The 13026-nt window shown below is 42.2% G+C and overlaps 2 long non-coding RNA genes across 2 annotated transcripts in view; both read left to right on the top strand.

Annotated features, from left to right (window-relative positions):
* Positions 1-13026, top strand: part of LOC111856394 (uncharacterized) — a 39102-nt gene that overhangs the window by 12287 nt on the left and 13789 nt on the right. Inside the window, exons 5-6 of the long non-coding RNA XR_011983213.1 lie at positions 547-722; positions 1522-1647. This is a non-coding gene — a long non-coding RNA (uncharacterized lncRNA). The remainder of the gene's footprint in view (positions 1-546; positions 723-1521; positions 1648-13026) is intronic.
* Positions 9006-10128, top strand: LOC111856398 (uncharacterized). Its single transcript, XR_002841126.2, has 3 exons — positions 9006-9201; positions 9286-9319; positions 9916-10128. It is a non-coding gene; the product is annotated as an uncharacterized lncRNA (long non-coding RNA).

Below are 13026 nucleotides of genomic sequence, written 5' to 3'. Positions count from 1 at the left end.
TTGGTTATCTCTCTGAACCAATCATTTTTCATTCTGCCCTCAGAACATTTTTGTGTAAGTAAAACTCCCATGAGCCTTAGGGAAGGATGTTGTGGTCAAATTTGCACAATGGAAAGATAATCACTTTCGCTTTAAATTTAAGGTTTGATAAATATTTAAAGTACCGGGGAAAATGAATTGTGTTTATGACTCCATCACCTGTCATTGTATAAATGATGGATTTTTTAATGTATATATAGTGACCAACTGCTTGTTCTGTTATATTTGTGTATGTTTTATGTCCTTAAAAATAAAGTATAAAAACAAATAAAATGTGCACATTGGGGCTTTGATTGTGTGGTTCTCTCAGTGGTTACTTTGTTTACCCGGATAAGAAAAGCAGAGATGTTGCAGTCGGGGTGATTGAAGGTGAATTGTGGGCTGGATTCATCTGAGAGTCAGAACTGAGACTCCCACCCCCCCACCTGTTCCCACTCCCCTGGCAGGAAACCAGAGAGAACCTCCTCAGCCTTCTGATTTCCTGATATTACCATTCCCCATGAACAGAAATCCTTATGGTCCTGGCATTGCTGAACGTATGACGGACATGGAGACGCAGTCTTCAGATGTTCATCCATGCAAACTGGCGGGTTCTTCTCGTGGTGGCACAGGGAGCCATGGAATCTGCTGGGCAGCGCTGAGTGCGATCTCCGTACTCGCCACAGACCCGGATCTCCGCACGGGTGAGGTGCATCACACATTTTCTCTGGTACCTCCACAAAAACCATTTTTCTCCCACATGCGCCCTACTGAGAATCTAACCAAGGAACAATGCCTGGTTTTGTCCCGCTCTTATTGCATCTGCTGTTTACCACTGTTGTTTTTTGTTCTTTGCTTAATTTGCCCATCAGTCATGGCTCTTTTCTTTCTGGGACAGTGAAAGACTGATTTGTCAAGTACAGTTGACTGATTAATCACCCCTTGAGTGTCCTACATTACGACAGCATGCCTCGCTGTAATATGTCCGTTGCAGCTCCATGGCTGGGCCTTGCAGACAATTTCCAGCTGAGTCGCCCATCAGAGGGAAAAAGTACGACCGTCCTTAATTCTTCTGGACAGAAACAGCCTATAACGGCCGTGCCTGACAGTTTGGGAGCATTTTGATGGGTATGAAGCGGGGAAGGTTATCAATAACATCCCAGCTTGAGTAAAATAGAGAAGCAGAGGGAGTTGAATCGATGAATAGATCAAAAATGTAATGATCTGGAACCATATGACCGCCAGACATGGCTGAAAGCATTTTTTCCACCACATACAAATCACAACGTTGACAGGTGTTCGTCTCAAAGAGCATTTAGTTTTATTTGTGTGACCTAATAAATGACCTGAGAGGATGTGCTCTATGACAGTGTTTCCCAATCCAGTCTTTGAGTACTCAAAGTACTCAACTGGTTGGTTGAAACAAAATCCCAGTCTGGACTTTTACTCTCTAGACCTGAAATACCTATCTCTGTTCATGACTGACATTTATCTGTATCTTAGCAGTTCACAAGAACCTGCTCATCCCAGAGGTGCAAAAATTTCCAGGACTCAGGGTTTGCTGTTTGCGGGAAAGAAGACAGATCAACACCCGGCCATTCAGTCGAAGTGTGAACTCTTCCAACTGGGGTAAGTACTGTATATCAAACGATTTCTCCACATAAATGTTTGTACTATTATGTGCATTCTTCTTTACTCTTACTCCAAAAAAGAATTTGTTTAAAAAATCATGGATAAAAACAGCAGTTTATCTTTTATACACTTCCAATTGTCAAAGCAGACAAGGGCTGTTTATTTTTGCTCTGCACTGCTGTTTATGGTAGATCAGGGCATGGAGATGTTTCCAGACTATGAAAAGTCCGAGATGATTTGCACCAAATGTGTCGCAGTATTTGTGTCCGAGATGATCTGCACCAAATGTGTCGCAGTATCTGTGCCCTGTGTTCTTGGTGGTGCTGCCTCTCTTGGCGTTTTTGTGTGTCTTGTGCTGCCAGATGCTGGTTTAGATGCATTTAGCTTGGCTGGGCAATTATGTCGGCAAGAGGTACGTGAAAAGCAAGCTTTTCCCCATTTATTCCTGTAAGCTACAAATTGTTCTCATATAACAAAAGGTGTTAGAACAGAAAATAAATGCCATAATTTTGTTAAAGCGTGGGATAAAATATACTTATTATATATTATTGAGATACTTTTTTTGCTTTTATAGGAGTGTATAAAGATAATGCTAATACAGCATAAATTTTAGCTGTCTTTACTAATTTTGTAAATATATCTTTTCAGTATCTGGCATTATGTAAGATCCACTGGAATTGGTCATGCCCTTGAAATCACAGAGGTTTTTAATTAAAATCCGATACGAATGTAAATTTCCATTTATGTTAATGGCAGAGTAGAAAGGAATTAATTATTTCAATGTTTTATTCAGGGGTGAGACTTATCTTTATTCCCCTCCTATGAATAAAATATGTGGTGCAGGGCTCCTGAGAGTTTGGGGTGGGGTGGGGCTGCCATCAGTGGGGTCTACGGGAATCGAATCTCTCTGGCCAGTCGGGCTCTTTGGCTGTGACTTCCTATGCGGGAGGACAGAGATGAATGATAACAACAGGCCCTTTCCTATGACCGCCGGCAAAGGTCACAGGGAGGGGTCAAGCCATCACTCTGGGAGGGATGCGACATAAAGTTATCCTGTAGTGGCAGTTGGTACCAGCTGTGTATAGACACACACACACACACACACACACACAAGGACATAACTTTGGACTAAGCTTTGGGGGGGTTAAGGTCTTCACCCATTTAAGGGAGTCCGAGGGGTTGTATTGGCTGGTTTTGATTATTAGAGGGTCACAACCCCTCCACCCCCCATAATTTGTGTGTGTGTGTGTATGTCCACATATACACAGACACACACCCTTGCAGGCCTATCTCTGTGTGTGCCTATGCATGCATGTTGTTCATATATTTGCTGATTCCAATGGGTGCCCTTCGTAAATCAGGCCAGTGCCAGTTTTCAGGCTTGACTGTTTCTGTTACTGACAGGAGGAAAAATCCTCACCGATGGTAGTTAGACGCAGCTTTATATGACAGGAGCAAAGAAGAGCTAAAACGTCAGTATCTGGTGATAGCAGCTAATGAACGGCCCTGCTTCAGTCAGCTTCTACCCAATTATCCCTGTCCAGGACATCGCGATGTTCTGGAAATTGGCAACAACCTCTTTTTCATTGAATTCCCTTTAATCTTATCGGATCTCCAAGATGCACTATGTCCCGATGTTGTAAACAGGATCTCTATATGAGGGAGCCGAAGGCTAGAATGGACTTTGTTTATGTGGACTTTGTTTATGTATATCACTATGCTCCTCCCACGACCTCAAGGATCTCAAGAATCATCTGTGGAAATACTGTATCCATCTGCTGCTCCGATACGGTGCATTTGTGAATGATGAAAACTCATCTAGTAAATCCACAATGGGGAAAAACGTAGGTATGAAAATTCAAAGGATTGTGACACAGCCCTGATTACAGGATGATCAATTCATCTTAATCCATCCATCCATCTTCCAACAGCATACCTTCGTCAGACCCCAATTTAGGCAGCAGAGGGAACAAGGCTTGGGTATTGGGTACTTTTTCTTAATGCTTCCTGAAAATATACCTGAAAATCCCTCATTTTGTCTTTCATCCCTTGCCTAAATGGGAAAATATTCAGCTTGTTACGAGCGCAGTGCAGAGCTGGCCTCAGTCGGCTCAATGCATTCATTCATCAAAGGATGAAAACGACAAGGTCATATTGTGTGCCGCGTGCTAGTTTAAATCCAGCAGCGACAGACACTCTCTCCTTGTGCTCCGCGGTGCCAAGAAAGCTGCCATCAGAAAATTATTCAGGAATGTAAAGCAGTTCTTTGATTCTTAAAGGGATAAATCAACCCAAACTGAAGGCCTTCATTTAATGTCACGTGTATAAATAAATCCGGAAGAAAACAAACGTCTGCTTTTGGATGAAACCCCTGAATTTGTGGAGTTCTGGGCCCAGCTGTGTCCATGATGAATCGGCTGCCAAGAAACAAACGGGCCTGTGCCATTAAATCCGGAGACCCTGTAAATTCCATTTCTGGATCCATTAGGCGTCTGTAATTCCGCTGCCGTCCCTCCCCAGGCATCACGGTCGCCGTGACGTTAAGATACGACGCCGTGATGGGTCCCGACATACTGTGTCCCTGCACGCAGAAACTCAATTTACTATAATACCCCCACCCCTACCCCCACCTGCCACAAGTGCACCTCTCCACATTCCATGTGTTTTTAATAATGGAAGCAAGATCGCATGGGAAATGAGTTTATTAAAACGGTATTTCTTCCTGCTGGTTTTATTTACACAAAAATGTTCTGAGGGCAGGACGAAAAATGGTTGGTTCAGAGAGATAACCAATCAGATTGCAGAGGAGCCGGGTCCAAGCAACTAGAGGAGGCGGGACCATGACTTCTGATTGGTTGGTCCTGCCTCCTGTAGTTGCATCGATGTGGACGGAAATCGTCGTCTCCGAAAATTATAAGTGGCACACTTAGCGGTTGTTCTTCACATGGGTTAAGATGAAAACAAAGTCAGAATTAAAAAGGTTAGTAATAGAATAGAATAGAATAGAATACTTCTTTAATGTCCATCAAATTTACATCATGTGATGCAGAACGAATTTATGTAAGTCTGGTCTTGGGAAGAACAGTTTCTGAGAGTTCTACAACTGATTCTAGACAGATTGCTTTTGTGTGTGACATCACACCACTCTATGTACAGGGATAGGTGCTTCTTAGGGTGGAAATTGTTCGCGGGGTATTTTGGGATCACCGAGGGAGGGGGTGAGGGCAGTAGATAAGGCAGCCTAAGCGTGATCTGAGATTCAGCCTCTCACGGGGGGGGGTACGTGTAATGAGGTCACTCCGCCTGGGTGCAGCACTGCAAAGCGAAGTTCTGGGAATAAGATCCAATCCATTGGTCAGAACATCCAAGCTGAATATAAACCCGGACAGCCACAATAACATTTCAAAAAGATGAAGTGACAAATACACACTGAATGCAATTAAACTTGTGTCTCTTTTCTTCAGTCTATAAGGCAACAACTGCAGTGAAATATTAAAGTTTGTGATGGTACCTCTATCTCCAGCGATTTCCTCACCGCACTAAGTCTAAGATACCTTTGTTCTCGGTAATTACAACACGAGGTATCCAGTCACCAGACAAACAACAGGCATTATAATGAGCAATTTCAACATCTCCTTCACTTATAATAAGATAAAAGGTGTACATACCACAAAATGTGCAGTCCAAAGAGAACCCTGCAGCTTTCTCAGCTCTCTTTGATATTTAAAACTTAAATCAAGTTATATCAAAAAACGTGTAATGTGCAACTAAATTTATACAGTTATACGTTAAAAAGTTATACATTCATGGCGCATTAATGGGAAAAACCTTTTAAATGTAGATAATAATAATAATAATCATAATAATAATAATAATAATAATAATATGAAGAAGAAGAAGAATCCAACAGTAGATAAAACGCCTTGAGGATGACATTCAGCAAGGATCTATATGAAATGCTAAGATTTATACAGAAGAGCAAGATCTTTGTACAAGTCCCTGACAAAAGGGTCTTATGACTGCAAACTTTTTGAGGTGCCCTCCCACTAAACTTCCAACTTACTTCTCATGCCTGGTCTAACATACAGCAGGTGGCCTCAGCTGCCATAAGGAGCTTCTCTGTGCGGAATCTGGAATCACCGCTATCTGCTCTGTGGCTGGTGTCTCTCCTGACTCCAGTCTTCAAATCTGAGTTCTTTAATGGATGTAATGAAAATCACTGGGAAAAGTAAAGCAGGTGTAAAGCAGCTGCACAAAAGTTAGCGAAGGCTTACTTACCCACGTCACTCATGCCTTCTACCAAGAGAGATAAGCCTTTAAAATAACATTAACAATTGTTAATCTGTGAGGCTACTGTGACTATCTGATTTGCTGTATCGATTTATAGATTTTTTGCTCTAATTAGGCAGCAGGACGGACAAGATGAGGCGTTAACAGACGCTTAAATGGGCCCAAGGAGACGACTGAAAATCTGACATTGATAAGCCAAATGAACATTGAAAATATAATTATCTTAATGGGCAATTACTAAGTTCATTACAAAGTGTAATTAAGTGGAGATTGATGAGCCTTAGATGCCATCTCGTGACTTCTGGTAACTTTTTTTCTTTTTTTATTTTTACTTTGAATCTCAGTGTGGAGGAGAGGATAAACACGGAAATCGTTCATCATCCAGGAAGACAGATTCTTGGATGAGCGATCGGTCCGGAGGAGGGATCAGATCCTGATAGCGCCAGAGGGCTGCTTCGTGTCTCGTTTTCGGAGGACAGATATCTGTAAGGGGTGGGGGAAAGGGGGGGTGATGCGGCAGGCATGGGGTCGCCTAGTAGATATTTGTTGTGTGCACATGGATACGAGATGTGGCTCCATCACTGGCAAGAGACTTTTTAAATGTCAACGATGCTTTAACGCATCTGCTTCATTTCATTCATAGGGTAATATCAGTGTATTGGTACATTCTGCCAACCTCATATGCGATCTCTCATGCATGTATATGTACTTTAGTACTTTGAGATGGAGTATATTAAGTATGTATAATAGGGGGCGGTTTTGGCGTTAGGTATTGGGTATCCATATTGCATTCACCGGAGAATTAATAGCAGTGAGAAAGCCTTAGAGTGCTACTGGTCTTTTGTGTCTTTTAATTACAGGCATCAAAACTAAAAATTTTCCAGCCCCTGTTTTGTTTGTATTTCTAAGAGCACAAAATCCCACTTCACACAAGCACTAATTAGCCGTGATGAAAGGCAGCATTAGCAATTGTAATGGAGTGCGTCTCTGAAGTCGCGATCACGCCACGCTGCCACGTCGTCTTGGCCGAGCTTCAGTAACGTTGCTTCCGTATCCCATTTCCTGGCTGAAAAAACAAATCACTGCTTTGACCACAGTGTCCTTGGGAAAAAAAAAATATATATATATATCATCATGTATCTCTTTTGTTTTTTTTTAGCCATGATTTTGTTTTGAAATATATACTTTTCGTTTAGGTTTTTTGTTGACGTCCGTAACCTGATTTTTTGAGAAGCGGGTTATAGATTATCTGGGTTACAAATGCAGGCCATTAGCTATGGCAGTGCGCATGGAAGAGGAAGGCAGATTCGACCCGTTTGCCTAATTGTGCAGTCCCTGTGGGATCGCTCTGAGTCATCTTCTACTCGTTTATTTATTTATTTGTTTTATTTATTTATTGGAGACAATGAACAAGCGAACATGCGTCAGTGGCTTCATATTTATTTCTGGGTTCTACATATGAGCTGACAGTTCAGTCCAAGCGTTTCATTGCTGGTCTGTGCGATATCGACATTTCTGGGATGTTGCAAATTGACTGATTGATTAATTGCCTCAATTAGCCAAACTTAATTTGGTTACACGATCAGGATAAGGTATTTGTGTTCCTTCCTGCACGTCGCACTGGAAAGGGTATCGGATGCGCATACCAACACAGAGCAAGGCTTTTTAAGGTCTCAAATGCTACAAATCGTGCCATATCATACTACCCAGATACTGTATCACAACGAGGAAAATCAGTAATGGGTCTGATTAGCGCCATGATAACTCTGAGATTAAGCTGTAAAATTACTTAAGAGAAAAACAAAAACCGCACCTTCCATCTCCTGGACATTTAGTAAACTTTCCGAGTTTGATCACCATTAAGGGTAATGTTTCTTCTGAAATTAGCTTTGCTAGCGGAAGACCGGCGTACAAGCTAGGCTTTTTATATACGCCTAGCAGCGTAAGTTTGAATGTTCCCCAGCTAATAGCTAAGATTTCACTTCGGTCCCCTGTGTATTTTAGACACTCTTCTGTTCAAAGGACGTCTTGGGAACATCTCATCCAGAACTGGACATTCTCTCGTTTTATTTTATGTATAAGTATTTTTAGCTCAGTTACCGTTGTCATTCTCCGGAGTGCAATTTGTGCTCAGCCATCAGTTAGGAGACCCTATGCAGCGATCCTGGAAGTTTGACTCCTTTGGTTATACTGTATATACGCAGTTTTATCCTTCGTAGGATAATACAAAAACATGTCTGCCTTCACTCACTACTCCAGGATGTAGGTGAGGCATGGAGTAATTCATTGCCCACTGACGAATTTCAGTGCAAATGGAAGCATCTCACTTTAGAAAGATATTTGTGCTCAGGTATTTAAAACGGCTTGTCCTAAAATTGATGTTGATCACTACTGGTGGCAGATATTTGCAGTTGCCTGCTATGTTTATTTTTACAAAACACCTGTTTTTGAGTTCACTGGGTCTGTTTGATCATTTTAGCCAATGGACATATTTTTCCTATAATGATAAGGTGATCTGGGTTCCCCAGGGATATATATTCTCCCTCTTTGATTATCTTTTCTCGACAGTGTTGGAATACGGTAAATTAAAATGGCCAAAAATACCACTCTAAATACGGGAATTAACGTGGGAAAATACTGCACAGAGAAAATTAGTTCAAATTTATTTCCCTCCAACTATTACTGAAGCACCAGGTAGAATGTAATGAATGTAAAATAATGGGTTTTAATTCTGTCCACATGACTGCGTTAGGTAGTCAATTACGAGGTTTCTATTTACACAGTTATACAAAGAGAGATACTTAACATTGGGAATAAGATTGGTTTTGCTTGACTTGACCGAACACGAGATTTTGCAGTTTGAGTATTTTTTTATTTAATTATTGCCAGACTGCTTATTTTTTTGTAAGTTGTAAAAACAGTTTGGATTTACTAACGAGGATGAATTGCAGGCAGATCCGTTACTAAATCCAATCAGCAGCGCACATGACGGTGAGCGCGAGCGACTCCGAATGCGCAAACGCAAATAACAGATGACCTCATTACCTGGTGCGAAAGGTACTTAAACTGGCAGCGTGCGGCGGGGCTCCCAGCGTAATTATCGACGTTAACACAAAGGCAGGGGAGCGTGACACCGTCAACGGGGCAAGGAGGACGAGCTCTCTGCTCCTTTCACGGATCTGTTAGGCTCCTCTCCCATAAGGCTTCACAGGAAGAGTGATTGCAGTTGTTCACCTTTACGCTCTCATCTGATTGGACAAGGTACTTTTCCATGTCTCAGAGTCAAGTGTTTGCGCAGTGTGAATGGCATAAAATAAGGTATATTTGCATTTATTTATTTCGCAGATGCTTTTGTCCAAAGCTGTACACAAGCGGATAAGTAAGTGGTGATCTTTGCTTCATGAATAAATGCATATATGAAATATACCTTACGTGCTAATTTAAGGACCTCAAGGTCTCAATTTTTAGTAAAACATATGAAAATAAATTAAATGCAGCTGTACCTAAAGCAGAGGCAAAAATCTAAGCTATCTAATGTAAATGAAAAATGAAATTTAAATCAGTGTTAAATATTAAAACCACATTTCCACCAGCATAAAATTACAATGATTGTTTCAGACCTGAGAGTGGAATAAAGGCCAGGAGAAAGCAGAGCTGTCAAATCCAGATAGTAAAAAAAAAAATCATCTGATTCCGAATTGCTCTTTAATTAGGCTTAAGTTTTGATACATTTTTATTCTGCTTTTTATCTCTTCCAACTTACTTCTCGCAAAGAACTATAAATTCATTCAGACTCGATTAATCACGAGCTCAAGCTGAAGAATAACAAGCTAATCCCCCAAAACCAAGAAAATAAACTGTTATAGAAGAACAAATTGTGCAAAAATTTCACCAAGAATATTGATTCTTCTTTCCATATCTCTTGATATTCTCCCTCTCTCTCTCTCTTTCTCTCTCTCTCATGTGTCTTATAAGCGACGTGCCAATGATCTTCCCATAGGACCGGTGACTTTGTGAAAGGTCAGGGGTGAGTCTCTCAGGACGTGACTCATGTTCCGTCTGGAGAGACGGTAGCCCTCATTGCAGTCTGACACATCTGCCCCTGAACTTCTGAAGCTGTGGTGCTTCAGAAAACGCACAGAAAGGTCAGCTGAAGGTTATATCATCCAACAGGGGCAGACTGGCAACAAAAAGCAGTCTGGGAATTGGGGGGGGGGGGGGGGGGCGGGGCAGTCCTCTTGCTAAATTTTGCCACCAATCGTGGGGACCCTCTTGTTTTTTGTGTCAACCACTGAAATAAAGCATTGGCCAAGAGTGAAAAAAATTATAATCCATTATTCATTCCCTGCGATCGACCTGGAAACATGCCGAGATCGATGGGCAGGTTGGGCACCCCTAGTGTATAGCCTATATAATGGGAGGGGGGTTGGGGAAGAAAAAGCAGCCCTCACTAGATCAGCCCACTGGGAAAATTCCTGAAACCCCCATGGCCAGTCCGCCCCAGCCCTTTGAGTATGAAATCAGTTACCTCACACACAAAAAGTGACCAGTCAGGCAGGGAAGGCAAATCATACGAAAGAATTAATGGAATTGCTGAAGGCAACAATGCGGAGACATCTTCAAAAGGCGGCGGCGAGAATTACTCCACTTCTATAAAGAGGAAGCAAATGTCAGATGTCTGCAACTCCACGAAAGCCTACGTCCATTTAAGCAATACATTCATGAGGCAGGCTTCGGTGTCTCCCTGCAGCCCGGACCGAGCAGCAGGGTGACGGCCTCTGCATGGACTTCGCCGGGTTCCGCTGTCAACCTGCCCCTCAGGCCGTCTTATTAATCGGCTAACATTTCATCAAATGGCAGCTACGCTGCCATCCTGTACCAGGCAAGTGGCTTTGGTGGAATATCTGAATATGTTTATGGTTATGAAACTGCAAGAAGGTATGAGGAAGAACTGGGGAAGACCAGACAAACATACAGAGATGTTATTACTTATGTTCATGACACTAGAGGTGTCATTTCCATCCCTAAGCAAAACATCCACCGCCATCACAAACTGTTTTTATCTTTAATCTACATGCAATTGTCACACCATGCACACTGTTGCAGACCAAGGTCACCTGGAAGAGATATCTGCTTTCAATCTTGCAACTCCCTCTTACCAGGTTTAGAAAGCCCCGCCCCCACAACAACTCAGCTAACATCCACACTACATACAGCAAAGTCCTGGTATGAATTTGTCGAAAGTTGGTGGTAATTCACAATTTCTTAATCTCACTGCTGATTTCATACATGTTGGTATACTACTCAAGTCGTCACAGTTATGTCCAAACGTTATGGTTCAACTGTAATCTGATTTCACAAGGGGATTTGGAGGTGATCATATATACACGGTATATATTTTTATATATATGTATATATGCATGTATATATCCTTCTAACGGTTTTCCACATCAGTGCATATATGTGGAGTCCCCATCAAACAGCCTACTGAAACACAGTCTGTCATCCTCAGAAGAGTCTCTCATCTGTTTTTTTGTTTGATAGCTTACAGCAGAGATTGAGTGGGCCACTGAAGATGTTTTCTTTTTTCTCTTCATCCAGTGATATGTCCAAAACACAAACCATCAAGGTAGAGATGGAGCTGGAACGAACTTCAGAAGTTATGTGGGAAGGTTTTATTAAGGCCATTTATTTACGCCGGGAGAATATGTGGTGGTTGGATCTTCTAGGATCTAGACATCATGTACAGTGGATATCAGGACACTTCACAAACTCTTTTATTTACACTCTGTAAACCCAGTCCTCAGCAACCCCCAGACAGTCCACACTTTTGCTCCTACCGGGAGTTAGGAGGGAGCAAATATTTGGACTGTCTGGCAGGCATCTGGGAGGGAGCAAAAACATGGAGTGTCTGGGTGTCCCCAAGGAGCGGGTTGGGAAACACTTGTCTAGGATACAGTGCAGTGGAATCTCTAAAATAATCCAGTGTCACAATTAGACTACATCTTGGGTACAGGCCCTGGTTACTGAAGGCTACTGAAGGTCTAAAGCACTGAAGAGTCGCCACACTAATCACACCTGATAGAAATAACTTACGGAGAAAATTCAAGGCACTTAATCTTCTTAGTCTCCATAAAAATGTTGCTTGAGGGATCTAGCTGAAGCATTTAAATTCGTAAAAGAAATTAAAACAGTAAATCACAGAAACTATTTGCCTTCTTTAAATAGATCCACAGGACATATATTGATGTTGGTTGGGGGTCCAATTAGATATTGGAAGGAACTTCTGCATCCAAGACCAGCTACAGTTACTGATAGTAGTATCCATGTGTGCAAATATTTTTGATCACATTTCTGCCTATTAACAATGCAGTGTATGATTGGTCTAATTTCTAAATGTGTAAATACTTAGGGTCTGATCCAGAAGACAAGATGTATTACACCAGAACCTCTGGGGAGTACTGAGGCTGAGTGTCATGACTCGGAAAGGAGGGAGGTGAAGGCAAGCGTCGGGGAAAGTGGAAGGGGCTTTATTTCAACAAAACACAACACAAAAGGCAAAAGGAAACAGACCGCGAGGGGTCAAAACCAGGCTGGGAGAGCAGTGGGGAAACAGAGCACAGGGCAACCGGAGGGGTAGCAGAGTCAGTCAGCAGGCGCACACACACCACAATACAATGACTGGACAAGGGAGCTAAGGACTGGGAGGCACTATATACACCACAGATGAGGGAGCAGACGAGAGGCACCTGGGGATCATCCACATGAAGGCTGAAAGGAGAGGCAGGTTAAACGAGGAACAGGTGTGGCTCATTAGCGCCACACCACGGGGAACACGGGGGAAAAAGGCATGCAGGGCGTGACACTCAGCCATATTAGGACGGTGTTTTATTTACCTCTATTCTGCCTAAAAATTACACTGAGGTTTTTTATTCTTTTGTGCAGGAGAATTTTTAGGAAGTCAGTCCTAGTTACAAATGACATGTTCAGGACAGGACATACCAGATGGTACGAGACTCCTGAAACCTGGTAGCAAAGCAGGAGTTTAATATAACAGGGGTGACTCATATAGAGCAGAGAAAGCCA

The sequence above is a fragment of the Paramormyrops kingsleyae genome, chromosome 17 (assembly GCF_048594095.1).
Source record: "Paramormyrops kingsleyae isolate MSU_618 chromosome 17, PKINGS_0.4, whole genome shotgun sequence".
Taxonomy (NCBI): Eukaryota; Metazoa; Chordata; class Actinopteri; order Osteoglossiformes; family Mormyridae; genus Paramormyrops; species Paramormyrops kingsleyae.
This window is presented reverse-complemented; position numbering and strand designations above follow the sequence as displayed.